At 32.0% G+C, this 17905-nt stretch overlaps 1 protein-coding gene across 1 annotated transcript in view; it reads left to right on the top strand.

The window, feature by feature from the left end:
* Window positions 1-17905, top strand: part of LOC139499927 (beta-1,3-galactosyltransferase 1-like) — an 85384-nt gene that overhangs the window by 610 nt on the left and 66869 nt on the right. The gene's annotated exons all lie outside the window — the stretch shown is intronic.

The raw sequence follows: 17905 nt of genomic DNA, 5'->3' as shown, positions 1-17905 counted from the left end.
TTTAATCTTTATAAAATCAAACAAATCTAACAAAGAAGCATAAAAAAGCAAACATCAAATTTAACAACCTATATACAGCTACATGCAATTTTGCTTTTTATTATACGTTTTTATTTATCTATATAAAATCCATCCATAAAGGATTGGAAGATTTTAAGTAAATGCCTGACTCTCACTGAAGTTAGAACTTCAGAAAACATATTTAAATAAAAAATTGACATGGTTACAGTATATCGAATGACAATGAAATAATACAATTACAATTAAAGGATTACTTATAGAATATAACAGCAATCTATCGTTTGAGATTAAGGCTAAATAGCGCTAAACGAAATTAAGAAGATCTATGTAAAGTTGTGACAATATCGGTTATTTATCAAAGGTATTATTTTAGTTTTTATAAAAGCATACTGACACTCAATTGTTACTTATAACACAAAAAGTGTTATAAAGAAAACTCGTTACATGTCAATAAAATTACATTGATTTGCAAATATTGTAAATGAAATAATTTCTATAAAATAATGATTAGTATATCAATTTTATGACATTTTATGACCGAACAATTTGTCCGTGAAAGTCAAAAGAGGTAAGATTTAAGAAAACCGATCATTTCAAATAGTTCCGAATAAAAATGCACAATTAATACTTATTATCGCTATCACATTTCAGCGAAATAGCCAAGTTTGAAGTGTTGGATAAATTTGACTGCAGTATTTTATAGAAAATTGATAAATAAAATTGATAACCTAAATCATATTTCAAAAGAACAGATACCAGTTTGTATGATTTTTTTTTAATTTAAAAACCGTAAGTTTTAGCTACATGATATTATAACTCATAAACTTCGATTATAAAAACGACCGACAGGCAATGGTAGGAATTTTAGTTCATATTTTATATTTTGAAAACACTTTCTGGTCAAAACATTTACTTTCAAATATAGTAAATGATTTGGCGACTGAGTTCATATCCATGGGGATTCAAGTGTTAGTCCTCAATGCTCAATGCTCTTCAACTTTGTATTTGTTTGGCTTTTTAACTATTTTGATCTGAGCGTCACTGATGAGTCTTATGTAGACGAAACGCGCGTCTGGTGTATAAAATTAGAATCCTGGTACTTTTGATAACTATTAGTGTTTATTATTTTCTAAAATTTCTGCCAAATCAAAAATGCTTAAAACATTCTCGTAATCTACTGGAAGATTATATTGACAAAATCATCAACATATTATATTACAGATCGTTATCTTCATCGCGTGGGAAATTATATATGAAATATTGTATGATAATTGTATTTACTGTTACACGGACGTATCCATTTCAAATTATAGATTTTTCAATTTTTCAATTTCAATTTTTAATATTCTTTTCAAGTTTTATATAGGATGATCACTTATGAGGTATGTATAAAGATGAGAACTTTACACTGACATCAAATAATTAGATGGGTGGTCAAATTCAAATATAAACATTGCATAAAAAAACATAAAATATGAAATTTTATGTTCTGACTAAAATGCAGGGTTGCACAACAAAATCCATTACTGATGCATTTGTATTTCATGTACATACGAATTTGCTCCCTCTAGAATGACCAATTTAATGGATTGATTGATTGTTTCGTGTTCAGGACAAGTAGTCCGATAGATAAGTTCAACTAGATATTTTGATATCTGCCATTTCATAGCCTTGTCTTAGCAGCAAATAGATATAGGAAGATGTAGTGTGAGTGCCAATGAGACAACTCTCCATCCAAATTCATTCATGTAATTTAATTCTAAATTCATGTTATTGCTCCGTGTGCAGTCAAATCAAACCAAAACGCATACTTTGCTTCATTACCTTCCTTATGTTCGTGTTGCTTACCCTTTGGTTTTCTATGTTCTTTTTTGCGAACTATTTTTTGTCTTTTTGTCTTTTTATTTTCAATTTCTAAAGTTGACTTTCCCTCTGGTATCTTTCGTCCCTATTTTTTTTTAACAATTGTTAGAAATTCTAAAAACTGTCACGTTTGAACTTGCAATTTTGAATTCAATAACATAAAATGTTTAGGATATCATTCTTCTTAGCTAGTTGAACTAAAAATGTAACAATTAAAAGAAACATTACAACTTTGTTAACATGTTGCCGAGCTTAACTTATACTGTTTTCCCTATATTTAAAAAGCACTCAAGCATTATAAGAATGACATTTATTATCGAAATTTGCATCATTTTACAACAGGTACTTTATATACTGTATATGTAACTTTTATAAGAGACACCTGATTTTTTTAATTAATTATTTGCATCTTATAAAATTCGATTTCTATTAAAAAAACTGAACAAAAGATATGCAATGTCTTTTTTGCGATATCTATTTTTAAGTCACATATTTTTTTTTAAGAAAACCCAATATCAAAGCAGAATAGAAAGTTACTTTTGAAATATTGATACGTATTCTGTCTCCTTCAGAGTATTTTGCATGAAAGAGAGGAAACATCAATTCACAATTTATGTTTGGCAAAAGACAATTAAAATTTCTAGCAGGTAATGTTACCTTTTATTGACATAGGTGTCACAAAATATATAATATAGAGAAAGATCAATTTAAAAACATCTTAAACGACCAGCAAGTAAGGATCTAAAAGAAGTGGTTCTGAATGGTGTGTATATCAAAAAACATTATCAATACTTTATGTTGAAACTAGTTGAGAAATAAGAAATAGAAAATATGGCGATTAAAAAACAGTGAAACTTTTTGCTATTTCAGTGATATCAGAATAATTGACGCATTTAAGCAGAATTAAAAGGCCTCTCTGAAACTTTTCTATTCAAAATATTAACCTCAAATGCAGCAAATGAATTTCTTACTGAAATAAAACATTTTGATTAAAAAAAAGTTGTTTGATATTATTTTATTTACGGATTGGTAAAGACCAAGAACTAATTTGAACTTGAAAGGCTTATGTGGTTCCGACAGTATGTTTCATGATCCGTTTACCAATTATAATTCATAATACAGGAGAAACAAAACGAACAAATTCGAAGCATATAAAAAATGAAGCTCATCCGCTATACCAATGATAAGAGTCTTCCATAATGTCCTTAATCCTTAGCATATATCTTTCAGGAATTGCTACAACTAGGTTTTTATGACCAAGCAAATGTCCCCATGACTTCAGTCTTGCAATGTTTTGGTTTTTTTTAACATTTCACGATTATTTTTTTTGGACAACCTCATTATCCTTTATTCAAAATGCTGCATTTGAGATGTAATTGTTTTCAAAATGGTTGAAAGAACGTCACGAACTCATATGTTGGTGACTTATTATCCTCTATTTTAAATGCTGCATCTAAGATGTTAAACTATTAAGTTTATAAAGTGACGGGTATGAAATAACAACCTTAAGTGAACGTCTGTCGTCGTCCATCTTCGTCGTAAATAAAAAAAAAAATAGGACTGGAACTTCAATATTGTTGTATTGTCAAAAATGTAATGTCCCACTTTCAACACAAGTCTTCGATATCGTCCGTATGGACTAGTTACTTGACTGTTAAATATTTACAGTATATGCAAATACACATTTGGTGGTATATTATAATATGTGTTACGGTTGAATCAGCTTTCAAAATGTTGTTGTCTCTTTGACTGAAGTAACACCCTAAAAAGATAAAAACTTTGATTTTATACGTTTTAATGTAAATTCCAAAACACAAATAGGTATTCAAATGTTTATGAGTAACCAGTTCTTAAACGTTTTATTCATATTTATCAAGTCTTTCTGTTCTGGTATTCAATTATTGAGAGAACTGTACAGACTGATCTATATTGTAAATTAGAATATTAGCAACCCAGTACCCAGTAGAAAGTATTGTAATAAATATATTTATATTGTTTGGTTGGAATTTGCGTTTTGCGTTTTACGGAAACTGATTTATACAGTACTTTACCAACTGTGTGTTTCATTTGTGTTCGCACTTACATGGAGATATGTGATTCGTCCATTTGAGAAATAATGTCAATATCATATCTGTGGACATGACAAAAATTCTTTTCATTATGAATGCAAATCGGCCTCTGAAAATATATTACACTGAACAAATAAAATACTGAAGTATTGTGTTCTTAGTTGTGACATGTGGTATATTGTTCATTTTACAATCCTGTTTTTTCCCAGTGTATCAGATTTAAACAAATACAATTGTATAATACATAATAATAATAAATAATGAAAAATAAGACCACTTTATTTTAATTATTTTCATATCTTCAGGTTTCGGTATCTTGTATTTTCTTGCATGGTTTGAATTTAATTAATAAAATATGTTTACACTAATGTGAAATTTTTGGATAATAAAATAATGCACCATTCATCATTTTTTGGTGGGGTTCGTGTAGCTTATTCTTTAGTTTTCTATGTTGTGCAATATGTACTATTGTTTGTCTGTTTTTCTTTTTTTTAATTTTTAGCCATGGCGTTGTCAGTTTATTTTCGATTTACGAGTTTCACTCTCCCTCTGGTATCTTTCGCCTTTTTTGATATTTAACCTTTAACTTTATTTACAAAGTTTTTTATACATGTATTTCATTTGTATTTTAGCTTTCAATATTAGCAAAAGTAATCAATAAATATGAAATCATTATTTAAATTTTGAACTGAAAATTGCAACGGCTAATTTATTCATTTTAAAAAGTTTAAAGTGTCCGATGAATGGTGCGTTATTTTATTTAAAAAAAATCAGATTTAATGTTAACATATTTTATTAATTAATAAAAAGGAGTAGGTCCGGTAAGGACCGATTTTGGCCTCAAATTTCAGGTTCATATGACGAAAGATTTTGACCACTTTTCAAACACTTAAGTGACTATTTTATTTGAATTAATTAGTTTATGTGAAAGATTTTAACAGATTTAGTCATTAAAAACGATCTGATTCAAGCTCAAATATGAAAAATCTACCTAATATGCCGAAAAATGTCACATTTCCGATGGTTTTTGGTACAAATGAAAGTGGCCGCATCCGTGTTCATCCTCAACCTTTATATATGTTATGTATTATCATAAAATACCACTTACATTTCAATATTAAGGATGAACACGAATGCGGCCACTTTCGTTTTACACGAAAACCGTCTAAGATTTAACTAAAATGCTAGAATTATGAGGATTTCAGTAATTTAGCATGACTTAATGGTGCTAGTACCGGATATATATGCATTGTATTGTCAAAAACAGCCCATATTTATGTAGCATAAGCATTCTACTGTCCAATAAATAACTAAAGGTTTACATTTTAACAATTTTGTAAAACTGCTATATTTTGGGGCCAAAAGGGGTCTTACTGAACCTACTCCTTTGTTAAGTTTCTGTTCAAAATGTTCCTCGGTTCTTTATTTACCTGTATACATAAATAACTTATCGCCTTGTTTGAAAAACTGATGAAGAGTACTGAATTGACTGCAAGCGAGATGTCTAAACAGTGACATTTACTGCAACAGTTTATCTGACTATTGACTGAAACATTTGATAGTTTATTCTAATAAGTTTCCATCACATTTTGAAAGAGACTAAACTACATTTAATAGGGGTGATAACAACAATGATTTGTCCGAATTAACCCTATATGTAAGTGCTTCTTCCTAGCACAATGTAATAGTGTGACAGTACTACATATGATGACAAATACACACACCCAGCAACAAACCTATTCATATTATGACATGGCTGCACGAATGTAATATAAAAACTAGATTTACATTAAAAAAAGTATCTCAATATTGCCCAAACTTAAATAGAACTTAGCGTTGCAGACTTTGTTTGTTTTTGTTTCTTTATATTTGTATTTGTTTGTATTTGTTTATATTTGTTTGCTTTTGTTCTAATTGAGATTGTTACACGGTGATGACTGATGTGTCCCTATTTTGACAAATTTACCTATTATGTCTGTTTTGTTCACGCTACGTTTTAAATACAATGAAATTTGATGCGACTGTCAGACAAGTGAGAGGTTAAGCGCTATAAAATCAGGTTCAATCCGTCATTTTCTACATTTGAAACGCCTGTACCAAGTCAGGAATATGACAGTTGTTGCCCATTCGTTTGATATGTTTTATCATTTGAATTGGCCAATTTATTAGGGACTTTCCGTTGTGAATTTTAATTTCATAAATTAAAAACCTACCTGACATATGTCCGTTAGGATTTCTTTCTCTCGTTGGTATTTAACTCGCTCCCCACCGGAAGTTAAAAACTATAACTCAGGTGTACTGTTATGACTTCCGGTCCAGGTAAACGAGATCAGTTTTCTTTCTCGGCGCTTGAAAGACGGTCGTGTTTTTCAGCGTGGTATAAAACTTTGGTAAACTGTAGTTATAATGAATAGCGACAGTACTAGTGAGCACGTGGATGAACAACGAGATGAGAGCAGGGTTAATGGCGCGGGAACCGCCATTGGCATTAGAAAAACCAGTTCTTCAAGTTCAAAGACGAAGAAAAAGCGGAGAAGCAGATATGACATTCTTGAAGAGAAAATGAACAGTAAGTTGGACAATGTTAATGATAAATTTGATACTTTAATAACATTGTTTCAAACCAAGAATTGTGCCGAAAATGGCGACAAAAATTCTGAGGCAAAAGGTTTGTTACAAAGACAACCAGAAGGTCGTGAGCGTGAGCAAACACAAAGTTTGCGCCGGGAATTGTCAGAAAATGAAAATTCTGATGACAATGTTTCAATCAGACCAAGGGACGATGAAATATTAGGTGAAAGTGACAATGAGTGGGACACAAAGTCCTCTGATGAAGAACACTTGTCCGTAGAGACAAAAAAGTGTTTGTTTGATCTCTTTGGGGATGATGCCTTGACAAAAAAGTCTGAAAAGAAAATGGGCATTGAAATTGACGAGGCACAAAAGCAGGTTTTGTTAAATAGTTGGAGAGCTGAACATCCTAATTTAGTCTCTGCTTTTGCTGAAGAAAGCAAAGATGATTTTCCAGTACATGAAGATACTGAAAATTTTTTACTGGTTCCTACTATTGATGATTTGATAAGTAGATGTTTAATTAAAAAACATGGCAAGAAAGCTTCACTTACAAAAGGTGGTAAATGTTTATTCAGTCAACCTAGTAAAATGATTGAAAAAATAGCTTACAGAGGTCAACAAGCTGCCTACATGGGTATTGTTATGCATATGTACATGCAACAAGGTTTGGGTGCGCTAATGCAAACTTTACAGTCAGACAATGTAGATTCGGATAAAGCAATACAACAGGTTAGAGATGTATTTGCCATGTCCACTAAAAGCTTAGATCAAGTGGGGCGTACAGGTACTTTTCATCACATTGTACGAAGGCAAGTAGCTATGACTGATACAGGTTTATATGAAATTGATGAGGCTAGAGACTTGTCTGATTTACCATTATCAGCAGATGGTGTGTTTGGATCTGACTTTGAAAAATTTCAAAAAGACTCGTAAAGAGAAAAATAAAGCTCTGGACGACTTACTACCAGAAATTAGTGTTAAAAAATCCTATTTGGGTAAGAGAAAGACTGTGTCTTCTTCTGAAGCCTCTGGTTCTAAGAAACCTTATGTGGTAAAGGACAAAACAGAGTCATCAGATCGTTCTGGTTATTCAAATAAGCCAAATTTTAATAGTAGACAGTTTGAGAAAAAAGTTGGGCATAGTGAGACTAAAAATGAAGTTCCACATTTTCGGATCCCTAAGTTTAAAAGAGGGGCTAGTAACAGTAGAGGAGGGAAAACCTCAGGATACTCTAGATGACAAGGTGAGAAAAGTGAAGTTTCCGAAGATACACATACCGGTCGGGGGGCGGTTAACACTTTTTTTACAAGAATGGGAGCAGATAACTCAAGATCAGTGGGTTCTGTCAACAATCAAAGACGGTTACAAACTGGAGTTTCTGCAAAAACCTCCTTTTCAGGAATAAAAAAGACAGTATTCAGTACAAAAAATTTTGATATTTTAAATTTAGAAATAAATTCTCTTTTGGAAAAAGGGGCTATAGAAAAAGTACCAGTCAAAGAACGAATGACAGGTTTTTACAGTACATTATTCCTAGTTCCAAAAAAGAATGGACAAATGAGACCGGTTATAAATTTGAAACCACTAAATCAGTATCTTCGGAAGCAACACTTCAAAATGGACACAATTTCAAAGGTGTTAAACTTAGTAAAACAAGGAGATTGGGCAATAAGTCTGGACTTAAAAGACGCTTATTTTCATATAAAAGTATTCAAAAATCACAGGAAATACCTCAGATTTTCTGTTCAAGGTCAAGTTTACCAGTTCAAAGCCCTTTGTGTGTTGGCCCAACATCATCACCACGAGTTTTTACGAAGGTGGTGTCAGTAGTTGCTGCCCATTTAAGAAAACAAAACATACGTCTAGCAGTATATCTAGACGATTGGATGTGTGTCAATCAGTTTCAACAAAAACTTGTAATAGATCGAAAAATAATGTTGAATCTCCTTGTTCGACTAGGCTTTTTAATCAATCACGAAAAGTCCAGTTTAATACCAAATCAAACAATCACTTATTTGGGAGCGGTGTTCAAGTTCGATCAAGGTTTGGTATTACCAACTCAGGACAGGATACAGAGTCTATTTTTATCAGTACAAAAAGTAATGAATGGCATGGTAACAGCCAGACATTACATGGAAGTATTGGGGAAAATGGCATCTTGTCTAGAGTTGATTCCGAATGCCAGGTTATTTATGAGGCCTGTCCAATTACATTTACTTCGAAACTGGACCCCATCAAAAATGAGTTTAGATTTTCAAATTCAATGTACTCCAAACCTAAAAGTTCATTTGAAATGGTGGTTGTCTTTAGCAAACATTATGCAGGGAAGATCTTTAAAACAAAATCAGACCTCAGTTACAATCACGACGGATGCCTGCAAGTCGGGTTGGGGGGGGGGGGGGGTCACATGAACAATCTAAAAGCTCAGGGTCTTTGGACAGAGGAGCAAAAACTGTTACATATAAACAATCTAGAATTGGAAGCAGTTTTTCTGACTGTGAAGAAATTTCAGAAATTTTTGAAAAACAAACTAGTTTTGATTCGGTCAGACAATGTTACGGTAGTCCAATACATAAACAAGCAAGGAGGGACTCGGTCACTTCAACTATGTCAAAGGACTTGGGATTTATGGATGTTTGCCCTAGAAAACAAAATTTATCTGAAAGCAGCACACATTGCAGGAGTAAACAATGTGTTAGCAGATCAATTGAGTCGGATAAAAATTCAGGCAACAGAGTGGGAATTAGACAATTCAGTTGTGCATCAAATTTTTCAAAATTGGGGGCATCCAACAATCGATCTTTTTGCGACAAACGAAAACAAAAAAGGCAGTTGTGTTTTGCTCATGGATGAATCACCCGCAAGCATTAGCAGTGGATGCTCTATCCATAGAATGGAACAACATGTTTGCCTATGCATTTCCCCCCCTTGCACTTATTCCAAAAATTTTACAGCACATGCAAAAATTTCAGTGCGAGATAATACTGATAGCTCCACATTGGCCAAGACAACATTGGTATCCCCAGTTGTTACAACTACTAGTAGCTTGTCCTCTAAAACTTCCACTAGTAGAAAATCTGCTGGTTCAGGGCAAGAGAAAAGTGGCACATCCGAACCCAGAAGTGTTTCAGTTAACTGCATGGCTACTATCGAGCAGCAGCTCAAAACAAAAGGTTTTTCTGAAAACGCTAGGAAACTCTTGTCAGCATCTTGGCGGGCAGGTACTCAAAAGGATTACAAAGCTAAATTTAGAAAAATACAATAGCTGGTGTTCTGAACGGGATATCGATCCCTATACAGCTTCTTTAGAAAATTGTGCAAATTTTTTAACACATTTATTTGACAAAGGTTTACAGTATAGGACAATTGCAGGTTACAGGTCTATGCTGTCTTCAGTATTATCTCCTATTGAAAAAATCCCTGTTGGTCAACATCCTTACATTATAAGATTACTGAAAGGGGTTTTTAATACGAGACCGCCTAAACGAAAACTTGTACCCGAGTGGGATTTACCTTTAGTCTTAGACTTACTAAAGAAAGAACCTTATGAACCAATGAAAAAAGCCAGTTTGAAATATATAACTTGGAAAACAATTTTTCTTATTGCAATTACTACTCTTAGAAGATGTGGGGATTTGCAATCTTTGAGAATTGGTGAAGGTTCAGTTAATGTTCAGAAAAAAAGGGGTAACTTTTTTACGTCATGGTTTGTCAAAACAAGATAGAATTTCTCATCAAAGTCCAACTATTTTTGTTCCAGCTTTTGAGAACAACAGATTGTTAGATCCTAAGAGGGCTTTGACACATTATTTGAGGAATACAGAGGATTTAACAGACAAGAATGGCAAAGATGAACTGAAATTGTTTTTAACTGTAAATAAACCACATAGAACAGTGTCTTCACAAACTATTTCAAGTTGGTTAGTTAAGGTGATTAAGCATGCATATAAGAAACAGAAGAAAGATATTCCTTCAGTGAAAGGACATTCTACTAGGTCAATTGGACCTTCCTGGGCTCTTTTCAAAGGAGCAAAAATGAAAGACATTTTAGATAGTGCAGATTGGAGTCAAGCCAACACTTTTGTGAATTTTTACTTAAAAGATGTACAGGTGGATTTTTTAAACATTTGAATACTTTCCCGACGAGTTTGGTGAAGAGAATGTTTTAGTTTTGTGTGTAAATATTAACAGTGATATATTTTAACTGTATATCGAAAATACTTACAACATGAAGTTGTGGGAAACATTTTTTATAAAAAATGCAGAAAAATATTTAAAAAAATCATAAAACTTTAAAAACTACAAAAAGATGTTTGTACATATATATATAAAATGAACTGATGTGAAGAAGAGGAAAATGATTCCTAAAGATCTATAGAGGCAAACCTCTATTTATCCACATCCAGAACGGGATTGCTTTGGAATCAGAGATAATCCTAACGGACATATGTCAGGTAGGTTTTTAATTTATGAAATTCAAATTCAAAAATTTGTAAACAAGTTAAAATTTTATGAATAAATTATACCTACCTGACATATGTCAGACCACCCTACCTCCCCGTAAATGAGAAGTTTGATACAAGGTGTCTTTCAAGCGCCGAGTGAAAACTGATCTCGTTTACCTGGACCGGAAGTCATAACAGTACACCTGAGTACTAGTTTTTAACTTCCGGTGGGGAGCGAGTTAAATACCAACGAGAGAAAGAAATCCTAACGGACATATGTCAGGTAGGTATAATTTATTCATAAAATTTTAACTTGTTTACAAATTTTTGAATTTTCCTCAGAGTTCAGTATTTTTGTGGTTTTACTTTTTTTCATATGATGTCATGCGTGTTAGGATCAGTATTACCGTATACCTATAAAAGGTTTTTTCCACGGCAAGGTCAATGACGTTTGTTATTTTTTCTGTCCTTTTTATAGTAAACTGAATTGAGCAATTCAACTAATTAAAGTTAGCAATTATCTTAGCATATACTGTTTGTATAATAACAAGGATCAAAAATATATCTTGAGCAAATACTTGAAATTTAGAGATGATAAAAAAGTAATATGAATATTGCAGTTGTTGACTTTTGATATCAGTTGATAACAATGATGACAGTTTTTCTATTAACATTCGGTTAGAATTGTAATGGATTACTTGATATTAGATTCTAAAACCTTGTTTCCTATAATGAATTTTACATTAGGGGTCATATATAGATTGCAATGAAGTTATTTAAAGAAGGTTTCCAAGTTGAAACGTTTTATTCATCATATCTACAATTCGAGATGGTTGAACTTTATGAAATATCTGCTTTACAGATGACGATTTATATGTTCCAATTCCATCGGGTGTAATATGTTGATCAGGATCTGATTATCTTTCTGAGACTCTATTATCAATCAGAATCTGCATATCCTTTTGAAACACCTGTGAACGACAGCTGTTTTTTTATGTTATTTTGGTGGGTTAAGTGTTACTCAGTCTTTAGTAATCAATGATTTGCTTTGTTTACTGTTATTTGGCTTATTAACATGGCGATGTTTGTTTGCATTGAACTTTCGTTCTCTATTTTGCATCTTTCGCCTGGTTGTCATAGATATGATTATTTGCATTAACATTCAGCATTATTAGATAATTTATCCAATATTTGAAATTCAAAAAACGCATGAATATATCTTTTAAAAGAAAGGCATTTGAAGGTTGAATATATGGGGTTAAAGTAATACAACCAATATCGAATTCCAAGGTAAACACAAAAGTGGAATTCCATAAATGCAACGAATGGAAAACAAATTTTCTCAACATTATTCTTTACTCATGCATCCGATTTCATGGGACACAATCATAATCAGGAAATTGTGTAGATGAAATCTACATTTGGGGAACAAAATTCAATTCGGATGTCTATGACGGGTTTATTTCTTTCGGAAGGTACATATATATATTTCAATGCTCTACTTGTATTCCAGTTGAATGTCAGAGTGAAAAACAGTCTTTATGTTAAAAGTAGTTTGGGAAAAATGGAAAATCGGGAAAGGGAGATTTTACGATTGATTTTAGTAACGATTTTACTCAGTACTTGTTTCCCCTTGATTTGGTACACAACACAAGAATCATTTAGTCTTTTGAAGAAAACAACATGGTTGATAGATGATGCCGCAGGTGGTTGGAAAAATCTTACCATACAGTTTAAAACGTTCACAACTCATTCACACGTTGACAAAAGTCTTGTTAAAGTTAAACCAATAGAGAAGCCTTATAAATGTGATGGATGCTTTTCAAAACAGTTTAAATTTCTGATAAATAATGAAGATATTTGTAATACAAGTAACGTTTCTATCAACATACTTATAATGATAACGTCATCTCCGCAAAATAAGTTGAGTCGAAACGCTATAAGAGACACTTGGTTGACATATGCTAAAAAGAACAACGGACACATCAGATATGTATTTCTACTTGGAGAATCGCCAATGACTAAGGAATTAGAGAAGGAAAACTTACAAACAAAGGATATTATTTTGGGAAATTTTAAGGACGCATACGATAATCTAACTTATAAAACATTGATGGGTTATCAGTGGGCAACACAACACTGCAAACGCGCACAGTTCGTTGTGAAAACGGATGACGATATCTTCGTTCATATTCCTGGGCTAACTCGAGTCATTAATGAAAACTCCAAAGTATTACAGACTGCAGTTGGCGGAAACTGTAAGCAAAGTGCAAGGCCTATTAGAAATACACGATCTAAATGGTATGCTTCTCTTAAAAGTTATCCAAAAAAAACCTATCCCGGGTTTTGTTCTGGTACTGGATACGTCACCAGTTTGAACGTTGTCACAAAAATAGTGAAAATATATAAAGATGTTCCGTATTTTCATCTTGAAGATGTATATGTTTCCTTATGTATTAAACAACTTGGATTAAAATTGCATTATATTGATGGGTTTATGAGAACATTTGGACTTTGTCGTAATGAATATAACACGTTAGTTACTGTCCATGTGGGAAACTCTGTGTGCACCAAAAGAGAAAAATTAACCGAAACAAAAAGTATAGTGTATGTAATATATTTAAAAGAGGAAATTTGCAACTATTTTTTACATTTTTATATTTGAACTAAACATTAAATCACTTTTATTGCACATGAAATTATACAGTAGTGTAACGTGTAACCGGGCGATCAATGGGTCCGTATCTGAATAAATCAGGATTTCAAGTGTTCAAACAATCAACACATCCATAAAAGGATTTACTACGAAAAATATATACACAGCACAATGCACATAAATCAAAATTCAAGGCGAAGTTTCTCATTCACAATATATAAACACACTGTATCATAACAAAATATATTTACACAATGTCACTATGCAATCACTATGCAACATGTATCAGACCGATTTATTCACAATGTCACTAACAGATTATTATGCAACATGCATACGGCACTTTATTACACCATGTCACCAACATATTACTTTGCAACATGCATCAAGTAAGTATTACACAAAACGTATGAACACAAAATCACATATATACAACTTCTATTTACAACGTCCACCAATATGTAGTATCACCTTGTTAGTCTGCAACTAACCACAATAACACAATGACACAATTACACTTGCACAATGTTTCAATTCACAAGGAATATATATATAACACAGCTGAACTCACGCACTAACTATCCTTTTGAGTTCCCACACAATGAATATTATCCAACTGGTAAGGTTTAACACAGTGCACTTTCACTAATACACTTCCACAATATAACAACTTGCAACACCAGCAAGTATACACCTTGTATTCTCATTAATACAATAACCACTTATATATATATATCAGATTCACTTTATACATTGTATGACAATCACTATTGCAATATCCACATATAAATCCGAACACTATTTATATATCCATTGGAATCACTTAATTCACTCTACTTACCAGTTGGAAAATAATCCCTGATGTTATCACTTCAACGGTCCACATATAACTGACAAAGTTTCTCTGTCTTGAGCTGGTTTATATACTACCACATGGAACGGTCCATTATACTTGAAGGGTTGAAAATCTAGATTATACCAACTTTAGGGGTGTTTTAAGTAACAGATGGTGCTTCAACTATGGAGAAACTAATATACACATAGAAACAGAATTAAAAGGGAAAGACAACTGGTGTTTCACATCAAAATAAATGAACTATGATCTATTTTCGTTACAGTAGTATGCTGCCTTTTTTTCTTGTTCATTTTTCCATTAAGGGACAGACGATATCTATAATATTATAAACACTCTTTATATAATTAGTGCTTCTGATAAATATACAATATTAGGTTAATGTCAGAAAAATATCAACTTTCTTGTATGAGGCTGAGAAACTGGAGAAGGGCGCGGTTCTACCTAATATTGTTTTTACACTGCAACTTAAATAAATAAATTCATAGCTATTTAAATTGTAACACAAATTTCAAACTTATTTTCACCCCTTAGTGAACCCCTGACTTTTGAAAAAGTGTTCCATGATGAAATTGACATTGCACAAAATATAGCTGTGTTACTATACATAGGAAATAAACACAACTAGTTGCAGTATAAAAAAGGAAGTAGATACAAGTGGGGTTTTTTTTCTTTTTCATTTAATATTAATTGACATATCTAACTATAAGTTAGTTCTGCCATGGAAAACGTTTGTCTACTTTATCAATTGAATGCAGCTTTTTGGAAACGTCCAAACCATTTAGAAAACAAAATATTAATTATGTCTGCTGGTCAATGATATTAATGATGATTAAACATATTGGTATCGATTTTGTATTTAGTAACCAAGAAACATATTGATATTGCGTCTTGTATTTATATAATTGGAAATTGGGACCCATGTTGATATTGTGTCTTGTGTTTAAGAATCGGGTAACATGGTTAATAATATTTTTCAGCTCAATATTTGCTATGCGAATAATATAATTGTAATGCATTTGATGATTTAGACAATTGTGTATCTACATAATTTATGCAGAATCTGGCCACAATAAGACTGAGTTAGTTTGAGTTTGTCAGCTGAAAATCAATAATTACAAAAAACGGACCTTGTCCGTGTTTAAATCCTGTTGAAGTTATGTTTAATAGATTCTCACTAGCCGTTCTGGTGTCTTGATAGGGTACGTAATTACCACTGGTCGATAAGCAATCAATACTCAATCGATCAACTAGAGGGTGAGATTGACCCCGTAAATATTTTATTAACCACAAGTTATTGTATATGTATTAGTAAAACTTTAAAAGCGTAAAGAGAGGACTCAAGGATGTTCGGAGTAAGAGAGGATTAATACATGAAATATAACTGCAGTTACTATCTAACCTTTTTCACAAATTTACAATAGTTTATACTATTGTACCTATTAACCTTCCTTTTTTCGTCTGTATATATGGCTAGTTCATAAAAGCTGTTGAATGAAATAGCTACCATGTACTTGATCTCTCCTGTATTTGAGTGGTAATAAGAAATTTACAATTCACAGTGTATGACTATAGATTTTATTTCATATTGTATAACCACATAGTGCAAATATCAATCATCGGTTTTAAAACTACAAGTTTTAACTAGGTATGAGTGTGAAATAATGTTATTGATAATGTCAGCATAATGAGTTAACGTCTTTATATGTTCAAAACATATCGAGAATATTCCTTCAAGGTGAGTCAATTTTACTGTTTTCTGTCATTGTTCTTGGTGTCAACTGTCATCTATTTTTGTATTATATCATAGACATGAATCCAAACCTCTTTTTCAGCTCACCTGGCCCAATAGGGCCAAATGAACATTTCTCATCACTTTGCGTCCGTCGTCTGTCGTCGTCCGTTAACTTCACAAAAATCTTATTCTCTGAAACTATTGGTCAAAATAAAACCTAATTTGGCCTAAATCATCCTCAAAATGTAAAAATGTTCATCAGGTGAAGATCTATCTGTGCTGACATTTTATGGCATCCGATGACCCAGCCCATCAACCAAGTCGTTATTGTCTTATAGACTCCTTATTAGAGATATTGCTCTTCGATGATGACTTTGACCAATCTTAGCGTTTTTTGTCTTGTATCTTAAAACTATATTATACAGATAGAGAATTAGCTAGGCAAAAATTATCAGCAAAACAAAATCTACAATGAAGATAATATGGAGGAAATAGTCGGACTCTTTTTTGGAGTTATTGCCCTTTAAAGACGATGTTCACCTTTTTTTTTGGCGTTTTGTCATAAATGATAGAAAAGTATAATAGATAAGGATACACTTTATCACACAAAATGATCAGAAAGCCAAGATATACTAACAATTCAAATGTTATCGATACAGTTAAAAAGATATGACAATGATACAAAAAAAACATTTTCAATTTGAAGTCCTAGAATTTTATATGATAAAGTCAATCACAGTACACGAAACATACTATTGTGTGCGATACATATTCCAAAGTCTTATTATTGTCCTTTTTGTTTTTGTTCTTTTTTTTTTTTTTTTTTTTTTTTTAAATAATTTGACCAATAAACAGAATATATATGTAGTTTCGAGTAGTGTTTAGTAAAATAAAAAGTGAACAATTTGCAAACAAGCTTTGCTTCAATGAGAACTATCTTTCTTAACTTATATTTTCGTGGTCAGATTTAAGTTGTCAACTTCACCTTTGTTGTTGTTATACTTTACACTGGCTGTTATTATAACTCTCGTGTATCTATACTATTGACGTTTATTATTATTTTATTATTGATGAAATTAAGATATATGGGTTTTAACAGACGTAAATCTGTTGATGGAATAGATTTCTGAGGAATAAAGTTAGTAATATTTTCTTAATAATAATACCCCTACTCCTGCAGTTTTGTAAGTTATGTCTTGTATACTGTTGATCATCTGTTTATAAACTTAATTTTTTTTGGCCATGAAATTGTCAGTTTTCTTTCGACTTATGAGTTTGAATTAAAAAAAAAGGAAGATGTGGTATGATTGCCAAGGACACAACTCTTCATTGGGGATGCCCAAATTACATAGTAATTAACAATTATAGGTCATTGTACGGCCTTCAACAATGAGCAAAGCCCATACCGCACAGTCAGCTATAAAAGGCCGAGAATGAAAAATGTTAAACAATTTAACAGAGAAAACTAACACCCTGATTAATTTACAAAATCCTTTCGATTTCGTTTACCTCATAATGAGCATTTGCTTATAATACGTATGTTTTAAATTTCTATTTTATAAAGTAGTGTAGTTTTTATTTCAATTTGTACAAGAAATTCACTTTTCAGTTTTCATGAACATTTTGAATCTTTAGGTAGTATTAATGTATAGTATCCTTTCAAATGTTTTTAAATTGCTCTATACATT

The sequence above is a fragment of the Mytilus edulis genome, chromosome 13, assembly GCF_963676685.1.
Source record: "Mytilus edulis chromosome 13, xbMytEdul2.2, whole genome shotgun sequence".
Classification (NCBI taxonomy): domain Eukaryota; kingdom Metazoa; phylum Mollusca; class Bivalvia; order Mytilida; family Mytilidae; genus Mytilus; species Mytilus edulis.
This window is presented reverse-complemented; position numbering and strand designations above follow the sequence as displayed.